The sequence below is a fragment of the Rosa chinensis genome, chromosome 3, assembly GCF_002994745.2.
Source record: "Rosa chinensis cultivar Old Blush chromosome 3, RchiOBHm-V2, whole genome shotgun sequence".
Lineage (NCBI taxonomy): Eukaryota > Viridiplantae > Streptophyta > Magnoliopsida > Rosales > Rosaceae > Rosa > Rosa chinensis.
The window spans coordinates 12,328,939-12,349,110 of record NC_037090.1 but is presented as its reverse complement, the minus strand read 5'-3'; the positions used below and the strand labels follow the sequence as shown (position 1 = coordinate 12,349,110).

General features: G+C 37.5%; 1 long non-coding RNA gene across 3 annotated transcripts; it reads left to right on the top strand.

Annotated features, from left to right (window-relative positions):
• The first annotated feature begins 562 nt into the window (after nucleotides 1-562).
• On the top strand, nucleotides 563-4,025 carry LOC112193715. 3 transcript variants are annotated; one of them, XR_002933980.2, is made up of 5 exons: nucleotides 572-750; nucleotides 951-1,072; nucleotides 1,630-1,892; nucleotides 3,508-3,585; nucleotides 3,680-4,025. It is a non-coding gene; the product is annotated as an uncharacterized LOC112193715 (long non-coding RNA). The 3 variants fall into 3 exon arrangements; XR_005808004.1 differs by having other exon boundaries at nucleotides 563-750; nucleotides 951-1,892; XR_005808005.1 differs by lacking the exon at nucleotides 951-1,072 and having other exon boundaries at nucleotides 576-750.
• The last annotated feature ends 16,147 nt before the right edge of the window (nucleotides 4,026-20,172 follow it).

The window sequence follows — 20,172 nt, the reverse complement described above, 5'->3', positions numbered from 1 at the left end:
CTGTTCGTATATACTGATTGGTTATAACAGTTGCTAACAGGACCCAGTCTTCTGCTGGCTTAGGGCCGTGCGTTTTATTTTCAGCTTGTGTTGAGGTTTTCGGGAGATCTTGGGATGACCCCCTAAATAGTTTTCTATTGTGGTCATATCCTGTCCCAGTCATTGCTACTTATTTTGGTCAAATTAGCTCGACCAACTTCTCAAGTTGGCATTCGTCGTTGGATGACTTGGATCCATTAACTTGTCAGTCTCTCCTCTTTAGAGTGAAGATATGTAGTGTGAGACTTGAGTTATTTGTCTTTAGTTATAATCCCTTGTTGGATGCTGTGATTTTTTGCAGTTTATTTGAATGAAGTTTCTATTGATTAAAAAAAAAAAAAAAGCCTTTGATACATGCCATCGTCAATTATAATCACTTATGCCACCTCCAACCCATTACTTCAAAGGGGATGCTGACAAAAGCATGACGTCAAAATTATCCAGGACATCTGGGTCTTCATTCCTAGGATCCCAAGTACAACGATTCCATGTCACTTGCACCAGCAGTGTGCAAGTCACGTGCACTAAGAGACGTTGCTATTCAGTAGGTGGTCGTTGGTTAGTGAAGAAAACTGAAACGAAGAACAGAAAAAGCAATCCTCAGTAAAAACAAAAATTACGCCGACCAGTGCATGCACGTGGTTGTTGAGATCGATCTTCCCGAGTTCCCAATTCAATACCGAATTCAGCCCACAAAGCTCAAATTCCGCTGTAAGTCGTTTGCTTTTGGGTTTAAAATTTGATTCGATTTTATTTTATCCAGATGATTTGGTTGTTAGTTGAATAAAATTTGACATACAACTCCATTCTTTCAATGGGTCTATTCATTGGATTAACTGACTAGGTTTTCTGAAATTATTGTTTCTTATTGATTGGATATGTGAAATTAATCCATGTTTGAATTTCTGCAGCTGCTGATTGTTTGGAATTGAAACAATCGATGCTTAATGTTTATTAAAACAGTTGCTGATTGTTTGGAAAATCCAGTGGATGATCTTTTTCGTGGGGGAGAAAATCTTGTAGAATTAATCCGGTTTGAACTCAAAGTTGCAGACTTTCTTTCTGACGTTCTATATATATTCCAACTTTCTAACTGAGCTAGTGTACTACGTAGCAGTGTGGTGATTTGTTGTTTATGTTGTTATATTCACCGAATTGAACTGGTTCACACTGGGAGTACTATGACTCTGCTAGTCTAGGAAAAAAGTATAAATTTTTTCCCATTTTGTTTAGCGAGGTTGTTAGGTTCTCTGGTTATGCAGAGTTTGCCAATGAAGTGAAGTTCTGTTATCCTTAATAATGTCAAGGCTCTTGTCTACTTAATAATAAAAAATGTTCCTTTGGTAGACTAATAGTACGCCTTCCATAATTGTCATGAACTCATGATATTTAGAACCTTGCATACAAGAATCATTTTGTGGTTGCATGTTAGGTTTTAATTGAATTGAGTGTGCGCATTTTGATTCTGAAAATGATTTTGAGGCTGGTTTGAGCTCAGTTAGTGTGAACTATGATTGTGAAAAATGGAATCTGACTTCGGTTCAGGTGGTGATGATGACGGGTTTTACATGTTGATTGTGTTTTCCACAGAGATTAAAGGACCAAACTCCGCCTCTGCTAAAAGTGATAAATGCAAAGTACTCTCTCTTAAAAAGAAGCCATTATCAAGTAAAGAAGGACCTGGTGTTATCCCAAGTGTCAGACAGGAAAGCAGACGACCAAGTCCACGGGAATTAAAGTCTGTCAGAGGTTTATGAAGGAGCCACCAACAGATTTATTCAGCGAGCTCTAACTTGCACTTGAAGTCCATCATAATGCAAAACCAGAGCTTAAAAGTGCCTATGCCTGCTAAGGTTAGAACATGTTCTATGGAGCTCAGAAGCTTTTATGTTTTACATATTTGTTAGTTTATACATGGTTTGTCTTGTTATGTGAATTAAGGTCCTAAATTTGTTCAAAGATATCGGACTGGTTCGGTGAAAAGTGACGGGAGGATCCTAGAAAAAGAAGTAAATAACTAACTACATCAGCAGGTGGTGATGGTGACAGACGGATTTTACAGTTTGATTGTGTTTTACTATCTCTGGCTCTAATTCTAGGATTATTCCATTATGTCTTATTTCTTTTTGCCAAGCATATAATCATATAATGGATTCTGCAGACATTAACTGAACTTTTCGTTTATTTTGTTAACAAAGTGTTTAGCTTGTGGAAATGTAGAAAGATGTAGTTCTATCAAAATTAGGAGTTCATAAGGATCGATGTGGAAGAGCCTATGACGATCCTATTAACTCACATTCATTAGGGCATATCATTCAGTTATATAGAACACATGGTTAAAAACTTAATACTTTCTGGTATCCTATTTGTTTTGAATACCATATTTAGTGCTCACCTTTGTATACTTCACTCTTGCATTCTTAGTGCTACGACAGCTTCATGTATCTCATTTCTATTTTTGGACTATAAGTAGTATAAACCTTTATTTTGGTTATATTGTTGTTTCATGGTAGTGAGGATGCAATCCTTTTAAGCTCAGTGTTCAGGGCCAAATTACTTAATCATCTGTCTCCTTTTGATTTTTGTCTTTGGAGATACATCTTTTGCTCTATTGACAGTGTTGAAATTCAAGAGAAAAAGAACCTCCCTGAAATATTGCCGTAGTGTCTTCGAGTCATAAATTGAGATGTTATCTACATGTCAAGACTAGAGAGAAATTGGCCTCCATGTAATAATGTCTTGCTATAGAATTTAGTGATGGGTTGGTACTCATCTCTTGAAAACAGATACCCTCTGTTTGGAAAATGTTTAAGGCTTTAGGCATGCAGTATGATTGAAAATGTTTTAGAGTCTGAGAAAAGATACACTTGTTTTCAATTCCATACACAATTTCGAGTTAATTTTTTGTGCCTAACCTCTAAATAGTATCCTTAAGGCATTGGGTACTTTACATGCTGAAAGGAAGGTTAAGGTGTCAAACATATTAGATCCCTATAGGCGCCTTTTGATCATTTAAAATTTCCTCTTTAGTGCAGAACTTATACCCTTAAAAATAGGGGCTTTGACCCATTAGACTAGTTTCACTAGTTTGCATATGCTGAGACAGCATGTGCAACCAGCACTACATCATTCAAGTTTGATGGTTTGAGTCGGTATCTCCACCACTGAGGATGGCACTACAGTTCATTTAAGCACGGCATGATGGCTTCACTCTTGGTTAGTGGGTTAGGGGCCATTGGGAAATTGTAAATGTTCCAGTTTGCTCACATCCTTATGTACTTTTTGCTGGTATTTGTTCCTGTCAGTTGCTAGCTACTGGAGAACACATATTCTGGTTCTTTCAAATTACAGATTAGTTAGTTTCCTGGAAAGTCAAATAAGAGAGTTCAATATCTGCTTGTAATTAGTTGCATGACCAGTGGATGCTTTAATTTTTCTGACTTTCTGATCTTGTGCACTTATTGCCAGGAGTCATTTGTCTTGTCAGCAGCTTGATGCCTTTTTGGCAAATGTTAAGAAACTAAACAACCACGAGCAAAACAAGAGGTACAAGCTCTTTCTCTTTGAGCTCAAATTGTGGTGCTATTTTCCAGTTGATTTAGTGACTGTTACTTATCTGTAAATAACTGAAACATTTCAGGAGCCACTGCAGAAGGCTGATGAGATTTTTGGGACAGAGAATATAAGGACGTATACGTTTTATTGGAAGGATTATCAGTCATAACGTCTATAGAACCCTATATCCCATATTTGAAGGGTTGATAACTGTCCTGAAACATTTCAGGAGCCACTGCAGAAGGCTGATGAGATTTTTGGGACAGAGAATATAAGGACGCATACGTTATATTGGAAGGATGATCAGTCATAACGTCTATAGAACCCTATATCCCATATTTGAAGGGTTGATAACTGTCCGTGTAACTCGTGGCAATTGAATTCTGTAAATTGAATCCATTTTTCATGCAATTAAATATGAATCTGCAATAGTCATTTCTTTGAATTCCTTGAACTGTACAAGTAGCAACTTTGAGAGAATGTTAGAAAATGACTTGTTCTAACTTCTTTGCAAGCCTTACGAAGTTGGAATAAGTCATTAGAGAGTAAGATATTGCTTCCTGTATGGCTCAGAACTCTCTTCTTTTCAGATCCAAAATTAGATATGGTAACATTGCAAGTTCATGTTACTTGCTTCATGGTCTGTCTAGAGACGCATTTTACATCGTCAAGGATGCTTTTAGCAATTCCCTGATGGGAAATTGAATTTAACATTGTTTTCAAGTTAAATCGATAATCTGTTTTATACATAGTTGATAGTAGTTGTATAGTAAAAAAGATTCTAGTTAGAAGCTATTCCGTTATGTTATTGACATGTAAACATATCAATAACATACTCCAGGTCTTCTCATTCTGGCACATCCAGTGCTCCATCCCCTTGCTGCATATGCAAGCAGCGCCAGAACATATATGCCTAAAACCTCACTGGACATAAAAACCAATTAAGTCTCTTCCTTTTGAAAAATCATTTAATCCTTGAGTTATTAGTTAAGAAAAATCATTACATGTCAGCTTGGAAAGTAAAATTCTATTCAAAATTCAAGGTAAAGAAAATAGAAGAAACAAAAACAAAAATGGGTAGACAGTATGGAAAAGGTTTCACCTTCAATACCCCTTTTGGCTTCATGTGATAAGAGAACCACGCTTCAGTTGCTTGTCCAGTTGTCCGTTGAATACCTGTTGTAAACTTGGACTGCGACCTGGGAAGGCGTAAAAGTGAAAGTGGTAATCAAAATATGAAACTGGAGCAAGATGGAGCTACTCCGAAGGTAAAAACTGGTTCAGTTCCGTAGTCTTGAGACAAGCATGAAAATATTAATCACACTATGAAAATAATAAATATGTATCAGTAATTTGTGATCTGATGTTCATACTGAGATGCATCAATATCACTGGTGGTCTTGGTAGAATTGTCTTCATATTTAGCTTCATCGTAATGAGGAGATCAGAACGTAAAGCCCTGTCCCAGTGAAGTGGTTTACGCGTGACTATATGAACTCACATCCTATCTTTACAATGTTGTGCACTCTTATTACAAAACAACTCAGAGATTAGAATGACTTATTTCAATGTTAAGTAAAATTTGAATATGGAATAGAGAGTCAGTGAGTACCTAGAAGAGCAACTGTTTCTCTCTCACTGAAACCTCATTTGAGAACAGATGCAATATCTGAGTGATATTGTCACCATGTTTTGGAATCTCCGCCAATACCACATCAAAGTAGGACTGGGATCTATCTCCTCTACCTGTCGAGACCGGATAATATAGGCCACCAGTCTGCCATTTCAGATATTACAACCACATCAGCATGAAGACTGATTTATGCTGTTAAAGAGAATACTTAAGAAACTATGAGAGAAAGGAAGAAACCATGCTTGGGCTTAGGTGAGACGAACGCATCTGAGGGTCCCAATCTGGTTATATTCACATAATCTTGGGGACACTGTGCTGATGCCCCTGGCATTAGCAAACCACTAGCCTAAACAATCTGAAGAAGTACCCTTCGACGTAGTCAGGTCCGTACTTAATTATTTGGAATTGTGAAGCTTCTTGTCAGCTCATAAGTCATAAACTGCATTTAAGTATTTCCACCCGTGGAGAGAAGTAATACTTGCTTGGCTCTTCTGGAAGAATCTGCATCATTTTAACATAAAATTTAATTAGAAGAAGCATTCTCACATGCATATGCTAAGTTTGTTATCGAATATTGTTGCAATCAGCATACCAAATATTCTTCACAAGTTATCACATGCCACAACTTGGGAAGAAGCAGCAACTTTAACCAAAAATAAATAAATTCCCACATATCCATATTCATAATATTATCATTTTGCAACCAAGTTTCTACAGTGGTGACAACAGAAATTGTAGATGCTACTTGGCTGAATTTTACCCGAGGCTTACTCAAGCTGTAGAAAAATGTGTCAAGGTCCCAGAACTACTTGGTCTTGGCCATTCAGATAACATACCATCCAAAACTGCCAGTACCCATTAAAAGAATCTCTTGCGATGTTGAGCAGATCCAAGCTCCTCATACTCAGCCTTGGGGACACACATTGTTTCAAAATAAGGACTTGATGCCAAAACTGATCCCCCTCACCAAACACCTAGTATGGGGCTAGAGAAAACATGGCAAAACTTCAACAAATTGGAAGTAGGTACATGAGTAGAGTGTTATGTGTTAGGAGGAAACTTACTCTTATTAGGGAATTATCTTCACTTGATAGTCATCAGGAACAAGAGGCCGCAACTCTCTCTCTCTCTGCAATATCAATACAAACTTAAGTACAAAATAATGCTCTGGTATTAAATCCTACCGGGTGAAGCCTAAATAGATAAATTAGCAGAACAGAGGTACCTAGTAGAAGAAATACTAAACTAACTGATGATGAACTTTATTAAAAGTGAAAGTGAAGCTAAAACTAAGAGGAATAAGAAACAAACAACCGTTCCTATGCATTTAATATTTATCTTTTTATTTCATTCTTAGCATAGCTAGTCACTTTCTTATAGGGTATGCCCAAACTGTATTTACTGTGTACATCGTATATGAAATGAATCACTAATAACAAACTTATAACTGCAAGGCTATGAAATCCTGGGCTAGAGAATGTGTTGGTTTATGCTACTTAGCAGACCTACTCCCAACTTGGGGTAGAAATATACAGTGTTACGAAGTAATTGACTTCAATTTCTGAATGGTAATTTCATTTCCTTTATAGCCAAAATAAGCTGCACTTGCTACACAAGTCAAAACTAACATAGCCTGACATGCCTTTTACAATTACAAGTGTTTAATTATCTGAAGGTTTTGAGGTCCTACAACTAAGATAACTGGAGGAAGATGGATGACAGAAAGACCAAAAAGAAGGGACCCCCAAAAAGAAAGCTAAAAGCTAACTCATTTCCAAGCTTATCTGAAACCAAAAAGCCAAGCTACCATCATAAATACAGGCTTACCAATTTACTTCCTGTCACAACCTTTTTAGTGAAAACTTCATATTGCATAACTAAACCCAGAAAAATTTGCTTTTGTGGAGGTACAACATCAATCCCCTAATTAGCACTAAGGCTGGTAATTGACTTGAAGAATTAGACCACAAATCGTTCATCATAATATAATGACACTACATACCAAATCTTTTTTATATTACTTGCAACCAATGGCGTAGACACACTAGGGCGAGAAGGGTCATTTGACCCTTCTCAATATTTTGAAATAGTCCCTGATTGGTTGGAATGTTATAGACTTTCACATAATATTATATTTAATTATGTTGTTTGACCCTTCTGACAGAGAAAACAAAACAATGTCTAACAGTTTTGGGATCTTCAGAAAACCAAGGAGGCCTCTGATATTCTTGGAGAGATCTTGGAGTACGAAACCCAGGTTTCGTGTTGCTGGCGGCGGTGTAGCTTCGCTCCCCAGACCAGGCAAGGCTGCGGCGCGCTCAAGGGTGCGACGACGGTGTGGCGGCGGTGCGGACTTCGGTCTGGATCGTGGTGTGTTCGGCGGTGGCGGTAGACCTGTAAATGGACCGAATTTGGATCGGATCGACCTAAATCGAAATCCTTTTACTTAAAAAAAAAAAATCGATCCAAACCCGCTCCGTTAACCCGGCGGATCGTTGATAGCTCGATCCAAATCCGTATCCGCCGGGTTAACGGATACCCAATCCGCTAATCCGACCCGTTATAATTTCAAATATTTTAAAATTTTAAATAGTAATATTAAATTTATATCATGATACCTCATAAGATGTTAATAAAATATTAAAACAACATGAAAAGTATCACCAAAACTAGAATTACATTATCAACATTCTTAATGCTTATTGGAATCTTGGGTGATAGACTGTCCCTTAGATTTCTACAAAAAATTTGTATTAGAAATTCTTCATATTTTATATTTTAAATATTTACATAATAATAATATATTAATAAAAAATAATATTTTATTATTACAAAAACGGGTCGGATCATTAACGGATCGGATCGACCTAGATCCGTATTTGATCCGTTAAATAAACGGGTTAACGGATCAACGGATCAAAACTTTCAATCCAAACCCGTCCAATAGTCACGGATCTGGAGTGGGTCCGGATCAAAATCCGGTCCATTTACAGGTCTAGGTGGCGGATTAGCTTCTGGGTTGGTATAGATCCAGATCTGCAGGCGATAGTGGTGGGTTCGGTGTAGGGCTGCAGTCTCGGCATAGCACCGTGACGGAGAATTCCTGAGTGGGAGAAAGGCGGCGGTGACGCTTCCAAAGCGGGAGTCGATTGGTGAGTCAGGTCGGGATATCGGCTTCCAGTGGGTATTGCAGGGGATCAGATCCTCTCCGACTGGGTTTGATTGTCGGCGTGTAGCAGAGAGGAAGCGAACCAGGGGACAGTGATGCGGTGCTGGAGAGGCCGGCTGCCGGAGAGAATTGTGACGGCAGTGATGGGGCGGCAGCAGAATTGGGTTGCTGCTCACTTTACTCGGAGTTGGGTTTGGGTCTTTGGGCCTGGGCTCAAGTTTGAGTTGTTGGGTTTTCTGTTATGGGCCAGTAGGGAGGGTGTTTTACCACCCTCATTGTCACTTAGTGATGAAGGTGGGCCTAGCCTGAGATGTGGACATTCTTGGGCTTTCACGTCGACTTCTGGTCCAAACCAATCGTTTCGGATCAAGACTGTTACGAGAGTTGGTAATTATCTGGAACAAGATTGGCGTTCAAGCAGCTTATGGATAAGGAGTTGCTCCTATTTGTTGGCTAGGAAGTGACTTTCTATTGGTACCACAATTGCGTGATTGGCTAATAAGAGGTTAGAATATGATTTTGCCCTAGAAGACTTTTGAGTTTCTTTGTCTATAAGTTCACTAATTATAGCGAGCTTATCAGTAACTTGTAATGAGTTTGCTTTGCTTAGATTAGGGTTCCGGATTTTCTTGCAGGCTATCTTTTTGTAAGTGCAGCTAGACTCTAGCCATTGGCTGAATGTCGGGCTATTGATTCTAATGATATCAATTTCTATTCAAAAAAAAAATGTCTAACAGTTTTGGCCCATTGATTGATTTTTCTCAAAATATAACCAGTTATCCACATCTTGGACAACTGCACAACCTCACCATTTTTTTTAATTTCTTACTATATTTTATTCATTGATCAACTAATCAATTATTATCCGGTGTATGTTTAGATTTTTTACTCTTTTTTTTTTTTAATCTCCTAATCATTTTTCCACGCTTGCATCTCTTTATATGATCAAAGAGTTCATCATGTATTTTCTAATTTTCGGCAAAGACTTCGATATAACTAGAGAGTAAGCTTTATTTTAACTTGTTAATAACTTCAATTCAATTAAAATTAAAGAATTCTTTTAACTCTGTGCATAGTTCATAAATTTTTAGAGATTAATGAATTTAATTTATTCTTCCATAAAGATCATAGAAAATGATTTGCGAAACCAAATGTGAGATGTGTGGATGAATGCCTGATTACATATATTGGATGGTTTTTTATATTGATAATGATTACATATACATCAAAATAAGAGCAATCGTCGTGAACATTTATAATTGGTTTAGATAAATTTGTTATATTCAAGTATTGTAATGATTTGTGATTTTTCTTATATCAAAAGAATGATATATGAACTGAAATATGAATTTTTTATTTATAACAATTAGTGTATAAATTTTATGTTATTTGATGAAATTTTTATTTTTGTTTAATCGTCAATGAATAGGGACAGTTGATCTCCTGATTCTCCTCCCTATACTATTTCCGTTGTAGAGAAACATGATCTTTACGGAGGCAACTTCGTACACCAAAACAAAAGACATCCAAATTACTAACCTGACTTGATATATGTCAAAAGCTATCAATACGTCACTATTAACTTGTGAAAAATACCAAAGTCCCCCTAGAGTTCAAAATACTACAACATAAATGTACTTGATAGTGGTTTTCTTTGCAGTTATAGTTAGACCACACACTTCACTGTCGATCATTTTGACTTGCACTTGTATTTTGTTCATCACTCAAAATTTAACACTTGAGACATTTTTTTTTGGCAAATCAACAAAAAATTTAACACAACATTATCGGTTGCAAATATAACTAAAAAGCAAATGATTAAACATAAACTAATAGACTGTACCTTCTTACTTTCTATTGTTTTTCTTTTTGTCCTGGATGTTGACTGTGCTGAGGACGAAAAGTGAGCCTCACAACTGTTGATTAATTAAAAAGTCCTCGTTAGAAGTTTTTCCCCCAAGAAAAATAGGTATATTGCAGAGAAACAAAAAGTAGGAAACTTTAATCCTTCTACTCCACTTTGCCAAGGAATAACAATTCCTTATACTCGGAGGTAAAACATTAATGTATTCCTAAGGAGGTTAGAAATATATACGGTCTTTGATGATGTAGAACGAATGGCAGCCCGAATTGAAGAACAATTCAATCGTGCAAAAAGAGGAAAACCAAAGTTACTATTGCAACTTTCGCATTTGGTGTCCGATTTGATCGTGCCATAGTTTTCCGGAAAGGGAATCGCGCTAGGAACAAATAGCCACGATGTGTGGTCATTTTAGGGCTTTCGGGGTCGTTTAGGGCCTCAAAAATGCAATTTACTGTTTTTCAGAATTTTCAGTTTCCTAGTTTGTTTTGGATTTGTTTTAATTTTACCCGTGGGCTTTAGGGTTTCATTGTTAGTTGCCCTAGGGTTTCTTTTCTCATATATAAGCAACCTTAAACGGTTGCAGAACTATCTTTCATCATATTATCAATCAAATTGAGATTTATCTCTTTTATCTCTGGTGGACTTTAGAATCTTTGTTTTTGGTTTATTGCTTGAAGGGTGATCTTTCCGACTGCGTCACTTGAATATCTAGGAATCACAACTCTGAAAAGAGAGACTCCTTCTGCATCTATATATAGGCGACTCTCCTGCTTAAGAAGACATAGATTGTTCACTAAAAAACGATTTTTACAGGTGGACGCATTGTATCATGACTAAATATGAGCACATCAGCCGTGGAGAGCATCTTTTATGTGATGTCTGCAATGCATATTGTGTAAGCATTTTATGTTGAACTGTTCAGATTCTATATTTATAATTCATGTCTTTCAACTGTTTTTGAAAAACGAGTTAAGGCATTAACTTTGGTTCTAAGGTTTGCAGCGATCTACCAAAACTTTGCGTAGTCGGGATCAACTCGAATTGGTGCATAATACATTTTGGGACCGAAGAAGTTGTAGGGACCACTTCTTTGACGAGACTCCTTGGTGTTATAATTGTGACAGATTTCAGGTTTGTGGAAGAAGATGCTTTAATTTAACTATGTCCGTTAGCTCAAAAAATAGTAGGACAATTTCTTGTTATAATAAAGTTGAAACTCAGATGACGGTCTATGTGCAGCAAGCTGGAGATCAATATTTGGACTTAGGTGACGGCCGATTAGCTTGCTCAGATTGCTCCTCCATAACTATTATGGATCCGAAGGACTTCAAGCCCCTTATTGAAATGGTGCATAAATTTTATAGAAGCTTAAATCTCAAATTAGTTGAAAACATATCTGTATTATTGGCAGATAGACATGAGATTTACAAGCTTTGCATCAGCAAGGGTAAGTACCGTAGTTTAACACTGAAAATATCAATTCATGTCATAGTAAATGTCTCATCGTGAATCCATGATATAGACCTATGTCCCCACTCCCCAGGCAAAACTTCCCAAAATAAACGGGGCCGCTAGAACCAAATGCTACAAACAAAACAACATTTTATGATATTTTGGTTTTTCATTTTGTGTTTAAACATTTGTTAATTAGACTTTTTATCTACTTATACTTGACGTAGGTACGCTTGACGTAGGTACAGAAGTACTTGGCTTAACAATATATGGTGTCCTTACTTCCATCAGACGGGTAAGAGTTCTCTAAATTAATCTTATTGATGAAGGGATAATTTTTTTAGAACGATAATATACAAGAATCTCTATCTCACATGTACTAAATTTAACAATTAAAATTATAAAGTTTACACTTGTTAGAAACGAGTCTATGATCTTACATTACCTAATTTTAATAAAGCAAATCACAAAAATCATGTTTCTGCCTCTCGAAAGAGAGCTTTCTCCTCCGCTTCCTCTCTACGCTGGTGGAGGCAGTGTACTTTCGATCTGGAAGGATGGCTTTGCCTCCTTCTATGGTCCATACTGTGGTGGTGGAGACGGGCTCCTCCATGGAAATCTGCCCAAATCTCTCTCTCAAGCTTCTGATGGCAGAAGTGAGGGTGATTTGGTGTTTGATCGGGTCTACAGTGGTGTGCTCGTGGGTGAAACGACTTGTGGCGCTTGGAGAGCTGATGGATCTGATCGGATCTGGAATTTGGCTTACAAGAGGCTGAGCTTGCCGGCTGATGGTAGCGCTCTCTGGCATGGCTGGGATCGATCGTTTTTGTTGGAGGACAACGGGATCAGTGGTGCTCTCGATTCTTCTTTACTAGCAGAGGTGGATGACGGGCTGGCATTGGGCGTCGAGTATGGTGGTGGGTTTAGTCATCTTTTGCTCGAATTGGTCCGTTTCTGTTTGAGTTTCTTGCTGGTATGGGTAGTGGTTTTCAGGAGGATGCTATCAGTGATGGTGGTCGTGCAGGGGTCAAACTCCGGTGAGTGGTGTATGATGGCGGCGGCTTGACTAAAGTGTGTTTTATTTGGGCCTGGTGTTGGACTGCTAGGTTTCTGTTTTGGGCCAGAGCAGTTGTTTTGTCTTTAAATTTTAATTTAGTTTTGGGCCTTCATTCATTTGTGAATGATGGGCCTATTTTTTTCTTGCATTGAGCGGGAGAGATCGCAAAGAAAAGAGAGACCTCATCGTCCCCATTGGGGTTTTTTAATCTTCTTCGGGGCTCTGCTTTTTTTTTTTTTTTTGGGCTTAATCCTAAAAGCTGGGTGTGATAGGAGATTACTAGTTTGCTTGCTCTTTTAGTTAAGGGTGGCTTTGTAGTAGTTTCTACGGAACGGTTCTTTCTGTCGACCCCATAGGGGTGGATCGTTTTTGTACTGCTTGCTGAATTACATAATGGGATGACCTCTTTTACTCAAAAAAAAAAACAATTAAAATTATAATAACTTCAATTGGTCGTCTAACTGTTTCCTTAAGTTGTTGTTTTTTTAACCTTGAAATCTATATATAAGGCTAAGATCCATTTTTCGTTTATTTCTGGTGGAGTCATTAATAAATCCTATTTACCTATTTTTTTTTAGCAGAATAAATCCTATTTACCCGGAAATTCTATTAAGTGTATCTACATGTTTGTGGTATTGTTTGATTTGCAACAGATTAAAAAATGTTCAAATTATGGAGGGAATATTAAAGTGGGGAGAAAAGTCAAGATGCTCTTTGCAAAAAGCTTAGCATTCAGATTTGGGTACAGAAAAGCGATGGTGGTTCTACTTCTGTTTGGCCGACCAGAGTATCTTACTATCCTTTAACTCAAAATTTATGTTATATATACTTTATATATGTTCTTCTCTTTTCTTTTTAAGCAAAATCCCCATTTTAATTTAAATTGCACCATTTTTTGCAGTACATAAAATTTAGAAGGTCATATTCCTTCTTAAAATTATTGAGAGACTTACTAGTATTACACAAGTGATTTTGACGCACCACTTTACTAATTGAACTCTACTTTTAACTTCACAAAAATATAATGCAAGTGATAAAATATATGATAATAACTTTTACGAATCCTACTTTTTTCACTAGGCTTCGTAGAATCGTAGATTCTAAAACTAGCCATCGAAGTGGAATAGTTAAGCTTAGTATTGAATTAGTCGGACAATTTGTTTTCTTATCTGCTTTATGCTAATATATGTTGTGTTCCTATTACAACAAACATTCTTTGTATGCAGTGTGCTGATGGGTGGAGCTTTGGCACATGAAATGATGCATACATGGTTGGAGCTTCAAGGTTTGACTGTGGAATTTTTTTTTTTCAAAAACTAATTTAGAAGCCAAGTTACCATTTATTATCATGGTTTATGCATACATAGTTAACATCAAAACTAACTTATGCGTACATAGTTAATTTCCAAATTTCAAAACCTGTTTCAGAGAAACTGAAGAGTGAATTGGTGAGTCTTCCTCTCATATTGAGGGGGTTTATATAGGGTTACAAAGTAGTGTAAATTGCCCTACATACATTAGTATATTTGCTACACAATTTCTCTACCTCTCAATGTGCATTCTATACAAACCACACATTCTCCACTTTCCTAAGTGTATACTCCATGATATAGACATTTACCTATTTACTACAACACTCCCCCTTGGATATTTCATGTCAGTAGTATTGTCTTGGAGGTGCGCTTCTAAGTTTGCCTCGTTAAAAACCTTGCCAAGTAATAAAACCCTGTGGGAAAAACAACCTTGGTCGAAGGAGAAAAAGAGCACAACGCGCGTTGAGTGTGGAGTTTGTATCTGGATAACATGGTGCTTCTCTTGTTGCCTCATTAAAAACCTTGCCGAGTAACAAAAACCCAGTGGGATAAAAATAACCTCGGTCGAAAGGGAAAAAGAGCACAACACACCCTTCACGCTTTTGAGACGAACATGTAGACATCTCCCCCTGATGTCTGTGCCTCCCCCTGATGACAACGATCATGGGAGTTCAGATAATTTCCGCAAGCCAATTCTTGCCACATGTTTCTCGAACGTGGATTTGGGCAATGACTTAGTGAACAAGTCTGCCACATTGTCCTCAGATCGAACCTGGTTCACCTTGATCTTGAGGAGCTTCTGTTGTTGCTGATTGTAGAAGAATTTGGGCGATATGTGCTTGGTGTTGTCGCCTTTGATGTAACCTTGCTTCATTTGTTCAATGCAAGCAGCATTATCTTCATAAATGCTCGTTGGCTCATCTGTGGTAGACTTCAAACCACAATTGCTTCGAACATGCGTAACTATGGATCGAAGCCATATACATTCACGAACTGCTTCGTGAAGAGCAATAATCTCTGCATGATTTGAAGAGGTAGCGACTAGGGTCTGCTTTGTAGACCTCCAAGATATCGCGGTTTTTCCCATGGTGAAAACATAACCAGTTTGGGAGCGACCTTTGTGTGGGTCAGAGAGGTACCTGATATGCGCATTTTAATGTGATATTTTAAATGTTAATTTCTCACATTTTGCTTAGTTATTCCTTAACGAATCGATTTTTAACTTAATTTCTATTTTTAGGTACATTGGAGTAGATGAAGAAGAAATGAGTGTTACGTCCATAATTACCTAGAAATGATGGAGAAGAATGAAAATGCACTAAAAAGTCAACCTTGAATATTTTCTTACTCCGGCTAGGAGAATCAGAGCCAAGCAAGGAAGAAGGAGCGGCCACCTGACCAAATGAACTCGAAATGAGCTAAAACTCTCCAGATCCATTCTAGACACCCAAAGGATCATTTCTTATGAAGAGTGCCAGAGAAAAATATGAGTGGAAGGCCTTCAAACAATCAGCCCAATTCTCTACAGAAGCAAAACCGGAAAACTGGACCTGTAAGAGGTCCAGCAGCATTTCCGGCCCAACCACATGGAATAAAGCTCTGAAAATTTGTCAGGATGATCTACACTCATAGTGGAACATTTTTTATGAAGAAGTCGAAGGCTCATTCTGAAGTTTTGATGGAGAAATAATTGAAGGAATAAAGGGGAAGAAACTGACCAGAAAACAGCTCAACACCACATATTCATGTTTCCCACCCATATGAAGAAAGCATTTCTTTTTCCTTGGATACATTTTTTCTACTCTAAAACATCATCATCACTTCCACATTTCTTCACCTTCATGCTTTGCTTTCATCATTACCTCATCTTTTACATATTTTACAAACCACTTTCATACTCCACTTTCATTATTTTTCTTCATCTCATCATTTCACTCTTCTTTTTCTTCCCTATTTAAACACATTCTCCTCTCACTCTCAATGACGAATTCCTTCATCCATTCCATCTCCTTGTCTCTCCATTTCCTCTCCATATTTCTTTTCCATTCTCTAGTTTTCTTGTTCTTCATTTTCAAGCCAAGAGAAAGAGAAGCCATGCAATACATCAATTTCCCAACCGCCATCCACCCTTGTGTCGTCCCTAGAAGATTGCTTGCTTTCAAGGATCTTCAAGTTCTTCGTCTCAAGGCTTTATCATTCATCTTTCAAGGTGTATTATATCCTTTCTCTTGTTTTCTTTGTTTGATTTTGTAAAACTATGAATTCTAGTTAACAATAATGTTTAGGGCAAAGTTTAAGCCCAATTTCTATGTTTAAATAAAGTTTTCGAATTCTATAATTGTGATTCTAAGTTGCTTATGTGAGTTTGTTCGATTAAATTTGCTTTACAGAAAACTTTTATATGTTTATCTTATTTGGGTCGACACTTATAGGATTTGCATGTAATTGGTGCTAGGTTTAAGAACATGAAATCGACTTTTCGTTTTGTGTAACTTGAATCAAAAGTAGTAAAGGTTCTGGACAAGAATCGAATTTAATTGAAGAGGATTGCAATTAGGTGGACTTTTCCATAACTAAGTTGTACACTTGAGTTGATAGCCTTTCTCTATGTCTAATGCGTTGAACATGTCATGATTGACTAGCTTTCTAGGGCTTGATTGCATGTTTGATAGGATTAATCTAGGTGCTTTCGCTTAGGTTAATTAGCATTGAAAAGTAAAATATGGGAAATCATTTGCTTTCGAATGTTTCACATGATCAACTCCTCTCTCATGACTTGGAAGAACAATTATAGGGTTTGGATCGAATTTGATTACATGGAATTGGTTTTGATCTTTGTTCCTTATGTTTCACCCTTGTATATATGTTTTTACATTTTCTTTATTTTATTTATTTTAATTTTAATTTTAAGAATCCTAATCCCCCCTTTTTTGTGTTTTCTTGTATATATTTATTCTTTACTACCCTTTTGTAAATAATACTTTATTATTTTAATTCTTTATTTGTTTATACAATTGTATATATTTTTATTCTTTATTTTATTTTTGTAAATAATACTTTTCTTTATTTGTTTCACAATTACAAGTGTACCCTCAATCCCCGGAATAGAACGATCCCTATTTGCTTATACTACTAACGATATTTTCAGGGTTAAATTATGCGCTTGCTTTGGGCGCATCAATTTTTGGCGCCGTTGCCGGGGATTGAAAAATCACTTGTTAAATTGTGTCATTTATTGTATATATTTGTTGTATATAAATTGTTTAAAACTTAGTTTAAATTTTTATTTATATTATTGAACACGAATTTTAATTGTAGGTTGTAAATTGAGAGGAATAGGTGAAGTCTCTTTTGTTAATATTGGCCTAAACCCCTTATTGGTACCTAGCTCAGGTCCCTTAAGGTTGAAGGCGGCCTTTATTAACACTTGTTGAACTGTCTTCACACTTATGAACTTTTTCATCTTAGTAAGCATAGCCTATGTGGAATGGTGTCTAGGAAGGGGACAACGTTCATGACGGGTTTTTGAATCCAGAAGTGCTTGCAAATGGGCATAAACCACAATGTGGGAGTAGCTCATGCCAAAATGGATTTTTCCTCTCGTGTTCGCCCTCCCCCACCTGGCCATTTCAGTAAGGTTGCCCAAACGATTTGAAAGGGAGTTTGTGTCTAGGCGACTATACTTGGGCCGCACGTCCACTTGATTTACCGCTTGGAATTTGATTCGATATCAATAATGTTTATAATAAAAGAAATACTTGTGAATACTCTATACGTGTAAATTATTTTGTTGTTTCACACTTTAATACTTGTAAAAATACTTTTCACGTTTTATACTCACTTGTACTTAACTTGTGTCTTTTGTACAATATACTTGTTAATTTTACTTGTAGTTTGTAATTAATAGTTATACTTGTTTTTATTTTGTATTTCTTTGTTAATTATAGTTACTAACTTTATTTAATGTAGGTACCGTCTGGCTGCAAGACGTAAAATACAAGCGCTACTTGGGAGGCAACCCATGCAAATCAGATTTGCTTTCTTTATCCTTATCTTTTATTTTTCGTTTTTGCTTATTTGTTTTAGTTGTTATTTTCGTAAATTTCATCCCTATATGCTTACTTATTTCATTGCATGCTTTTAATTGATTACATTGAAGATAATGCAATATTTAAGTGTGGGGGAAGAGATTTATATTTTTGTCTTTCATTTTGAGTCCAATATATATTTATATTTGTCTTTTATTTTTTGAGTCCTTTATATATATATATATAAATATTAAAAAAAAATTTGCATTCATTCAGTCTTATTAAATTCAGCTATTTACAAAAAAAAACAAAAACAAAAAAAAAATTAAAAAAAAAATATATATAATAATAATAATAATAATAATAATAATAATACTAAGCCATGTCTGCATCTCTGTAGGAGTTGAGACTGAGCTCAAGGGAAATGTGAGAGCCACCGCCATAACCGCCACCTCCCTCGGAAGTAGTCTTCATGTTGCCCAAGATGTCCTCACCATGCATGGGGAATAGTGGAAGGGTTTCAATCTCCTGGTGATATTCTCCTTGTTGTTCCATGATCGATCCATCAGCACCATAGCCGACACGTGACCCAAAGTTTAGATCAATGGATCTGTCAGTACTAGTAGAACCAGTGGATCCAAAATTGAGATCGAGAGATCCACCAACCGGAACGTTCCGAAATTCCTTCAACTTCTGCCTCTCACGAGCCTTGAGGTTCTGGAACCAAAAGAAGACGTTCTTGTCCTCGATCTGCCCATACTGTTTCAGATGAAGGCAGATCTCTTGAATCTGCTCTGGAGTTGGGTACTTAAAACCCTTATCATAGTAAAGGCCCTTGAGGATTCTTAGTTGAGGCGGTGTGGGAGCCCACCGGTTATTAGTCCCGGCTGCTTGGTTGTTTCCTCCATCCTCGATTTGTTGCTGGGTCTGTTGCTCCATTAGTTGCAGAGTTTGTGGTTCCATGTTGATGAAGAAATGATTTGAGTTTCGAAAGAAAGGCTGAAGGGTTGAGAGAGAAAGACTGGAACTCGGAAGAATTTTCTTTTGGAGTGAACAGTCGCTCAGAATGCACCTATTTATAGAACGAGTGAGCAGATCTCCACCGTTGGATCGACGATCTCTGAGATTAAATCTACGCGTTGGATTAAAGTCACCCGAAAACACGGAAAAGTTGTTGGCTCGTGAAGGACACGTGGGGGAACCAAACTGATCTCGAGGAGCTGTGACAGATAAGCTACAGCCGAAAGCAGGTTTAATTGCCGTGAATCAAGGAAAAGAAAGGACGCGTGGGGGAATCAAACGAATCTCGAGGATCCGTGACAGACAAGCTATAGCCGAAAGCATGCCATAAATCCAGGAAAAGAAAGGAATATTTACACGTGGGGGAGTTTCTTGGGCCGTGAACTATCATAACTCTTCTCCTTCCCGGAGAAGCTTTGTTAAAACCGTGTGCCTGTTGAGATTTCTACCCTATTTTGTGCTTTACATATACATCCTTTTTTGTCTCCTCCAGATTTTACTAAGGTTTGTCTAAGCGTGCAGTTTCAAATTCCTTCTACTTCCTCATGGCTCGAACCAAGGTAACCCCTCGCAGGGGCGTCAATCAACGCCGTGTTCTCTCTTTGGAAGAAGAAGGTCGTCAAGCGGCCACTAGAGCTGGGCTTACTCGTCCATGGGACCATCGTCCTATCCGTGAGCGTACCCGCAGTCCCCCTCCTCTGCCTCGTCGCTCTCCCAGACTGCATCCCGGAGAGTCTTCTTCCTCACCAGCTGCTCGTGCTCCTCGCCCTATGGCCACCCTGGAAAGCTTGTCGGATTCGATTGATGATTTGCGTTCCTCTCTCCGCGATGGTATTATGGTGACAGATTGGAGAGTCAATTGCATGATCGATTACATCTCTGAGATGAACTGCTCTTTGATCCGCTGTCACACTGCAATAAACAAGCTTGCTCAGGAAGTCAATAACTTGCAGAGTTATCCTCCTGGGTTTCCTCGCAAGGACGCTACTGCATCACAACATGAGGACCCACCTCCGAAGGCTGAAACCAGCAAGAGGGCTGC